Genomic DNA, 8,397 nt, shown 5'->3' on the forward strand with positions numbered 1-8,397 from the left:
GGGGTGCTGTGGGGGGTGCGTCTTTTCTAGGCTCTAATCCCTTGATGGTGGCTGGTGGGAGGTGGGGGTGGGGGCAGGAGGAGGGCTGGAAGGGGCTGAGTGGACAGTTGTGGTGAAGGTTTCCCGTTTTGATACTCTGTTTACTTTTAATTACACAAGTCAAATATGAATACTTTCCGTACGACGGTGACCTTGCCATCAGATAAGGCAACGTTCCCTCCCTAGCTCTCCGAGCCTATCTCCCCCAGGTGCTTTGGAAGGAAGGCTCGCTCGGGGCAGTGTGTGGAACAAATGTGCCCTGGGGGGCCGTGTCCCCTGCTGTCCCTCAGTTACTGTGGCCGCCGCTTGCGGGCATTTGGGTGGCTTCCGGGTCTCTGGAGTCACACCAGTGCTGTCCTCCCGGGTGAGCCCGTCTCGAGGATGGAAGCCCAGGAGCTTCCCGTCATGTCCATGAGCCCATGAGGCTGAGAGCAGGCAGCTGCCCTCGGCCCTGGGGGGAAGCCACCCACTCGGGGACAAGAGAGCTGCCCTGCACGCTGGGGCCGCGGTCCCGGCCCGACCGGCTCCTGGGTGACGCCAGGGCACTCTCAGGCCGACGTGCATGGCCTGCTTCCCTGCAGCCGTGTCGTGCGGACTTTGTGGAGTGGGGTGGGTCAATTTTTCTGGTGTGTTTTAATAACATAATTATAGGGAGTATTTTTAGGTTCCCCGTAACAGGCAGCTGTTTACCAGGCTCGATGTGCACGCTGTTTTTCTCTGTAAGTATATATAGCCGGGGCCACTTCTCCTTCCTCGGGCTCCGGCTAAGGAGGGACCGGCCGCCTCAGCCACCTCCTGTGGTTTCCTTTGCCAGCGAAGGGCGGCCGAACTGGCCCTCGAGCCAGCTGGCTCCGCAGAGGGACCAGGGCCTCCTGGTGGGGAGGAGCTGCCCCACGCTGGGAGCCGCGGCTGGGTGAGGGGCACGTCCCTCAGGGTGCTCCCTGCCTGGCCAGCCCGGCCCTGCGGTGCCCAGGTGGGAGCTCGCTCGTCCCTCCCCAGCTCAGAAAACAGATTCCTCGGGCCTGCGGGAGCAACCAGAGGCCAGATGGGGGGTCCCTGAGCAGGTGGCCCCCCGAGGAGGAGCCTCTGTGGCCCGGGTCTTGATCTGTTGTCCACCGGACCCAGCGGGGCCTGTGACTGTCAGCCTCTTGCCTTGTGCAGACATTTCCCCAGCCCCGTCCTCCTCGCTCACGCGTCTCATTTCTCCTCGTGGTTGAAACACCCTCTAAACACATGACCGTAACAGCGTGAAAGGGAGCCTTTTTTTTTTTTTTTTTTTTTTAAGATTTACTTGTTTATTTGAGACAGAGAGAGAGAGCGCGTGTGCTAGCCAAGTGCAAGCACTCCGCATGGGGGAGAAGAAGCTCCAGCAGACTCCCCGCTGAGCGCGGAGCCCCATCCCAGGACCCTGAGATCCCGACGGAGCTGAAACCAAGAGTCAGAGGCTTCACTGCTGGAGCCACCCAGGCACCCCAAAAGGGAGCTTCTAAGGGGAAATGAAACAGGCCATTCCAGTGCCCCACTTAACTGGTCTCTGCTTTTCCTTTCGTGCGTGCGGCGGCCTGGGACCCAGCTCTGTGCTGGGGCGGGTCTGTGTCCCCTGGCTGGGGGTGGTCCCACGTGGTCCCCCAGAGGAGCAGGTCGCCCCTGAGGTCACTGTGCCGAGGTGCTGGGCTCCTCCCGCAGGGTCATCCATGCGCCCTCGTGATTTCAGTCTAGGCGCAGTTCCCGAGTGCAGATGCCCCGGGGCGGCAACTGCCCAGCCCCTCCTGAGCTGCCCCCCGTGGCCTCCAGACCTCGCTCCGGCCACCCCTCCAGCGACGGACCACTTGGGCACAAACGCCTGCACTGAGTCTCCGACTTGGTGCCCTCCCCCCACCTCTGTCGTGTTCCTGGGTTTGGCCGTGCACGCTCGTGCTGACACTCCCGCGTGGGGCTCCCACGGCAGCCAGTCCGTGGGTGCGAAGTGTCTCCCGTGGCTTCGGTCTGTACCACCCTGACACCAGGTGATGCTCGTCACCTTCAGCATCTCCTCTTGTGATGTGTCTTTAAAAGTTACCTGCTTAAAAACGTTGGGTTGCAGGTCTTCTTATTTTTGACTTGTGGGCATTCTTTTTGAGTCTAGATTCTAAGCTCTTCGACAGTTGCACGTGCTACACGTTTTCCTGCCTCTGGCTTTGCCGATTCGCGTGCTTTTCTTTTTTATTTTTTAAAGACTTTATTTATTTATTTGACAGACAGAGAGCGAGAGAGGGAACACAAGCAGGGGGAGTGGGAGGGGGAGAAGCAGGCTTCCCGCGGAGCAGGGAGCCCGATGCGGGGCTCGATCCCAGGACACTGAGACCATGACCTGAGCCGAAGGCAGACGCTCAATGACTGAGCCACCCAGGCGACCCTCGTATGCTTTTCTTAACGGCGTCTGAGAGCCGGCGTTCATAATCCGAAGTCCCTGGGGCTGCAGGCGTGACTGGGACTCGGGGCAGCCCGGCCTCCCTGGAAAGTGATGCTTAAAGCGACCGTGCAGGCGTCCCCTGTGGTCCCTCCCGGCTCGCAGCGAGCACCCCGGACTCCCCCCTCAGGATAATGGCCCTGGAGTCACAGCTTGGAGTCCAGGACAGGGCAGCCTCAGGGCCTGCGGACGCTGCACCCGGCGCGCCCCGTTCCACACCCCAGCCCCCCTCCCCCCACCCTGCCCCCGCGAGCTCCTAGCGCTCTCGGCACCTGCCTGGCTGATGAGCTGTGGTCCTCGCCCAGGACAGCCCCATCTCCTGCTTCCTCTTCTGCCTCCTGGCCCAGCAGAGTCCTGCGGGTGGACGGGGCTGCATGAGCAGAGGCTCTGGAGACCTGTCAGAGGGGCGCCATTTGAGGCTGTCCTCTGATGCTCCGGGTGCCGGGAGTCACACCCACCCACTGGCTCCCGAGCCCCATGCGGTGACACTTCCTGTCCTGCCTGAAACCATGTCCCAGACCTTATCAGCGGGCGCACCTTGCCAGCCCAGGGGGAGGTGGCCAGGACGGGCCCTAATCTCGGAAGGTCAGGAGCAGGGGCTTGGCAGTGCGGAGGGATGTGGGGGCCCTTGCGGGTGGGTGTGGTGATCCAGGGACGGTGCTTGGGGGACCCATGGGCAGCGGGCATTGTGCTTGTTGCTCTGACCTTGGCAAGGTCACTCCTGCTTCACTGTCCTCATCCTGGCAATGGGTGAGAGTGACCTCCCAAGAGAGATTCTAGCCAGCATGGAAGCAAAGCGTTGGGAGCGTTGTCTGGCCTGGAGGTGGTTCCACGCGGGATCCTGGACACTGGGGGTGGGTGGTGAGCCGTGGGTCCCCTGTCCCTGTGTCCTGTGCCTGAGGAAACGGGGAGGATGCCAGGCCCCCCTCTCCTGCACATGTAGCACCCATCCATCAGTCCTGCCCTCTGAGATTGCAGGTGGAGACATCCTGGGCGTGGGGGCCGCCCTCAGTCCTCCCCGAGTGAGGCCAGGCTCATGCTTGTGGTGGCACCTGGAGAAGGGAGCCTGCACTCCGCTCACCAGGCCCCCCGCCCAGCCACTCCTGTCCTTGGAGGGAGGCCCCTCTTCTCCCTCCCCATCTCCTCCGTTGCCCCTGAACTGAGTGTGCAAAGCTCATGGCCCGTGGGTCCCCGTCCTCCACAGTCAGAGGGCTCGTTGTCCCCTCTGTCTGTTCCCCCAGGCTCCCTGTGTGAAGAGCAAGGGACAAGGATTGGAGGCTGAGTCACGTACAAGGGCCAGAGGGGGACACACTCCTGTGAGGGCTCATCTCCATCGAGGAGTCCCTGGCCCTCCAGGCAGAGAGAGGAGTGATTGCTGCCTCCAGAGGAAGCCTGACAAGCTAGGGACTGGACGGGTTGCACCACGTTCCAGAGCCTGAGATGCTCCAGGCATCCTGAGGGGCCAGGAACCACTGTGCCCCGCTTTGTGTCTGCAGGGGCTGTTGGTGGCACGTGGCGGGGCTGTGGCCCTGTGGGGAGGGCAGTGCGGCCGAGGGGGCCGGCCAGGAGCAAGTGGGTCCCATTGGGTGGCCTCAGGAGTTCCTGCCTTTGCTCAGGGTGACTTGAGGACGTGGGGGAGCTGCTGGGTCATCCCTCAGAGAAGGAGGCGGCCGCGGGGGCCCTGGGACTGCAGGGGCCTCGAGGTCCGCGCACGGCTCCCAGGGACACAGGGCCTGCAGTCTGTCCAGTGGTTACTGTAACTGGAGAGCAGTTTCCTTGTCGGCTGTTGTCAGTGGGGCACCGGCCGACGGCCGGGCTGCAGGAGCCCACGCGGCTGTCGGGGACGCTGGGCCATGGGACATGTCCCCAGCTTCCTCACCGGCCGCCGTGCTAGGGTCGGGATTCCTGCCCGCTCTTCCCGGTTCTGACCACGGGTGTGGATGTCAGCCCTGGAGCCTCAAGGTGTGGACCACAGGTCTTGGCAGTGGAGGTTTGGTCACGCTGGTGGCCTTGTGGGGAGTGAAGCCTCCCACCAGGATGGCCCCAGGGCAGCAGCGTGTCTGCCGTGGTTCCTGGCACTTCTGTGGACCCGTGTCCTGCCGTGGCCCCGCTCTGTGGCCCCACTGTGTGTGCAGGTGGAGGGGGGCGCCTCAGCTGACTTCTGCCTGGCCCTGAACATTGTCCCCGGGGTCTCCCGGGTACAGCTGTGCACCTGCCGGGCTGCCAGAGTCCTCAGGCCCACAGTTTGTGAGGCCACACGTGGGAGCCCGTCCATGCAGGTCCCGTCGGCCCTGGCTCCCAGTCTGGCTCTGCTGCTGGGCGCCCTAGGACGAGTGACACAGCCTCTGAGCCGCGAACGCCCTGCCTTTGGAAGTGGGACATACCTGCCTGACGTGCGGCAGGCGGGCCCTGGGGCATGGCTCCAGGGGCACCGAGCCTGCCAGCCGGGCGCTCAGCACCAGCAGCTGCCCCTCCACCCGGGGGCCTCCCTGTGCCCCAGTTGCGAGCTGAGCACCTGCCCCACTTGGCCTCATGGCCCTCGGGGTGACCCGCTGGGTGGCGTGGGCCGAGGGAACCCTGTGAAGTTGACCTGATTGGCAAGCAGGGTGCTGCCTCCCGCGAGCCCTCACGGCCTCAGGCTGCGCGTTCGCCGAGGATCCTGTGACTCACCCCGTCCCACGGTCCCGCGGTGGGAGGGCTGCGCCGCGTCAGAGCGCTCTAATTAGGGAGCTGTCCACCGGGGCCCTCCAAGCACGTCCGTGCTCTCACCGGGGAGGAACCTGGGGCAGCCTGGTGAAGTCCCAGAGCCCAGGTGGCAGCTGGTGGGGTGCAGATGCCCAGCTTCAGGCCCCCCTGGGCGGGGACAGTGGAACCTGCTGTGTCTGGCTGAGTCACGGGCTGTTGGGCGCTCCCACGGGACAGTAGCAAGGACATGTGGCTGACGTTGTGGGCTGGTGGCTGGAGGGTTCTTCCCAGCCCGGGGTGCATGTGGCCCAGGGAGGGAGGGGGTGGTCGGGGCAGGCATGTGTCTGTCCGCACATAGAGCCCTTGCTTGGGGTGGTGGGCGCCCCCGCTGACCCTCCCAGAAGGAGGACGCCTGGCCCCGTACACTGGGGGGACCATTACCGGCTCGGCTGGGAAGCTCCAGGGCAGAGGGCTTGGCCTCTCGAGACCGCTCCCTGCGCTCAGGATGGGGTTCAGAGTTGGTCCAGAGGGGGTTCAGAGGACGGAGACAGCAGCGCCCCGTGTGGCTGGAATGCAGGCCCCCGCCCCCGCGTCCCCCGCCATCCTCATGTGTCCTCCGAGGTACCAGCTGAAGAATCAGCTCGAAGAGGATAAGCGAGTTCCAAGTCCCACAGCTGGGGAGGACAGTGCCTGGACGTTGGCTCTGGGGCCCTGTGGCTGGTCAGGAGTGGGGTCTGGGGCTGACAGCAGGGCACCGGGGGCCAGGGCATGGTTCGGTGGGGACTGGGGACAGGCTGTGCCCATGGCAGGTGCCTGTCCGGCTGTCGCAGGGCCCAACCAGACCCGGGCTTCGAGGATGGAATTGTGTGTGTGTGGCCGGCAGAGTGGGTGGGGAGGGGAGGGACCCCCACCGCCAGACATCTTGTCTGCTCATGGGTGGGGATGTCCACGGCCTCGGGGGCCTCCCTAGGTGGGAAGGACACCACGGGGGAGGCACGGAGAGGTTTCTGCAGGCCTGCCAGGCCCCCACCCCAGGCTTCCCGGGACCTCCCACTCCGGTGCTCCGTGGTCTCTCGCTGTCGGCTGCAGCTGCTGGAGGAGATGCTCTTGAGCCCCACGGCCCTTCTGCGTGTTAGTGGGGACTCGCGGGACACAGCGGCCTGGGGCAGGGCTGGCCCGATGCCCTGGAGACCTCCCCCCTCTTGCCACCCAGAGCCTGCAGGGGCCCAGGCTCAGCCCTGACCTTTAGGAGCAGGAGGGGCCTGGAGGAGTGGTCGGGCGTTGGACAGCTGGCCGAGTGTCCCAGGCCTGCCGTCACTGTCAGGTGGGAGCACAGGCCCAGGGGCGTCAGCAAGCACGCTTCCTGTTCACGGATCTGGACTGGTATCGGAGCGGTGTGGCCGTGGCCCTCAGCGGCCTCCGAGGTGGGTGGGTGGGGCTGCTGCCCCCATCGTACCACGTGCGGACTTAGAGCTGGGCTTCCGGCCATGCTGGTCTGACTCTCAAGCCCCGGCCCGAGGCCGCCAGGTCAGGGGCAGGTCCTCGAAGGCTGTGGTAGCTGTGGCACTTGCTGACCTGCCCGTGGAGGGTGACAGCTACCCCCGGACCACCGTCCTGGAGCAGGTCCCGCTTAGGTTGGGGGTGGACACGAGCCGGCCAGTTCCCCCTGCCGGGAAGGGCCCGTCATCCCCAGGCCTCCCCTGGGACGGAGGCTCTGACCCTCGGAAGTGGGTCTGGCCGAGGGCAGCTGTCTCCAGCACGCCAGACCGAGTGAGCCCTCCTGCCTCCCAGGCGCCCCTTCTCCGTGGCCTCTCAGGACCCCCTTGGGTGTCTGCTGCTTGCTGTGTGGCTGGGAATTAGATTAGTTTCCATAAAAACAGGATGCGGTGGGTGAGCCGGCAGCGTGTCCCTCTTTTTCCAGGAACCGAACGTATAGCTTGGGCTGGGCCAGCCCTGTCCCCGCCCGCCGTCTCCCCCAGGCCGTGGGGGCTGCGCCATCGGTCTCATCGCGTCCGGGGCATGGGCTGCGTCCCCAGGAGCCGTGCTGCCTGTGGCCTCGGCCCTGCCCGGCGACCGCACAGAGCTCCAGGCTCCGGTCCCGCTCTGCAGACCTTGGTCCGGAGGGTCTGCTGGACTCAGGAGGCGGTGGCGAGCTGGGCAGGGGGCACGCCGGTGGCGCATGCCTTGGGGCGGGGCCCGAGCTGCCCCACAGTTCAGCCGGGAGGGGCTGGGCCGGCCTGGGCGCTGTCACTCGCTGGCCCAGCGGCCTTGGTCTGTGACTTCCTGTCCACGGGCCGGCCGCGGCAGGACCTCCCTCCACCAAGCCTTGTGTTAGGAGTGTGGCTCGGCCACAGTGCTTGGCGCTTGGCGGGGATCTGAGATATGGGGGGGGGGGGGGCTTCCCGTCCCCTCCCCTCCCCTCCCCTCCCCTCTGCAGGCTCGGGCTTCCCGCCTTGGGAAGCAGCAGGGCAGGGCTGCCCGGCCTCTGTCCCCGCCTCAGTGGCCAGCTAGGGCCTCGGGCTTCTGGTCTCTCAGGAATGCCAGCTTGGCTGCGATGGGCTTGCAGGGCCTGGCCCCGTGGCCAGCCTGCTGTGAGGCTCTCTTTGTTCCTTCCCAGACAGACCACAGCTGCAGGCCCGGAATGCCCTCGTGGAAGTGACCCCGGATGGAATTCCGGAGCTCAGAAGTGGCTCTTTCTGTGAGGATATCCCGAAATCCAAGAGTGTTTCTCCGAGAGGAGGGAGAGGGACCAAGGGCAGCATACTCAGCCCTAGCTCCCTTATAAAACCGCGACAGCAGAGCGCGCATGGGCCTGGGGCACGGAAGCCCGTGTTTAGTGCTCTCTGTGCTTCTCTGCATCCAAACCTCAGAACGGAGAGAAGGGGGAAGTGGGTGTTTGGTGGGCTGGTCGGGACATGTCACACACGGGGGACGGGGCCTGGATGCTCAGGGCAGGGTGGGCTGGGTCCCTGCTGCAGGGGCTGGTTTCCTGGGGGTGAGGCCAGGCTGGTTGTTAGGAGTGGACAGTGTTGGTTTTTCCGTTGGTCATTTCGTGAGCTCGTTGATTTTCCAGAGAACACGTGCCCCCCCCCTTCCCCCCGCCCCATCCTCCTGAGCCTCAGCCGCCTGGGCCTGGACCACAGAGACAGTGGGCCGGCCTGGTGTTTGTGGTGTGGAACATGGCACCAGGTGGGTCCGTCAGAGCAGCAGGCCCGGCAGGACAG

Source organism: Leptonychotes weddellii, chromosome 16 (assembly GCF_054177405.1).
Source record: "Leptonychotes weddellii isolate Sample4059 chromosome 16, ASM5417740v2, whole genome shotgun sequence".
Taxonomy (NCBI): domain Eukaryota; kingdom Metazoa; phylum Chordata; class Mammalia; order Carnivora; family Phocidae; genus Leptonychotes; species Leptonychotes weddellii.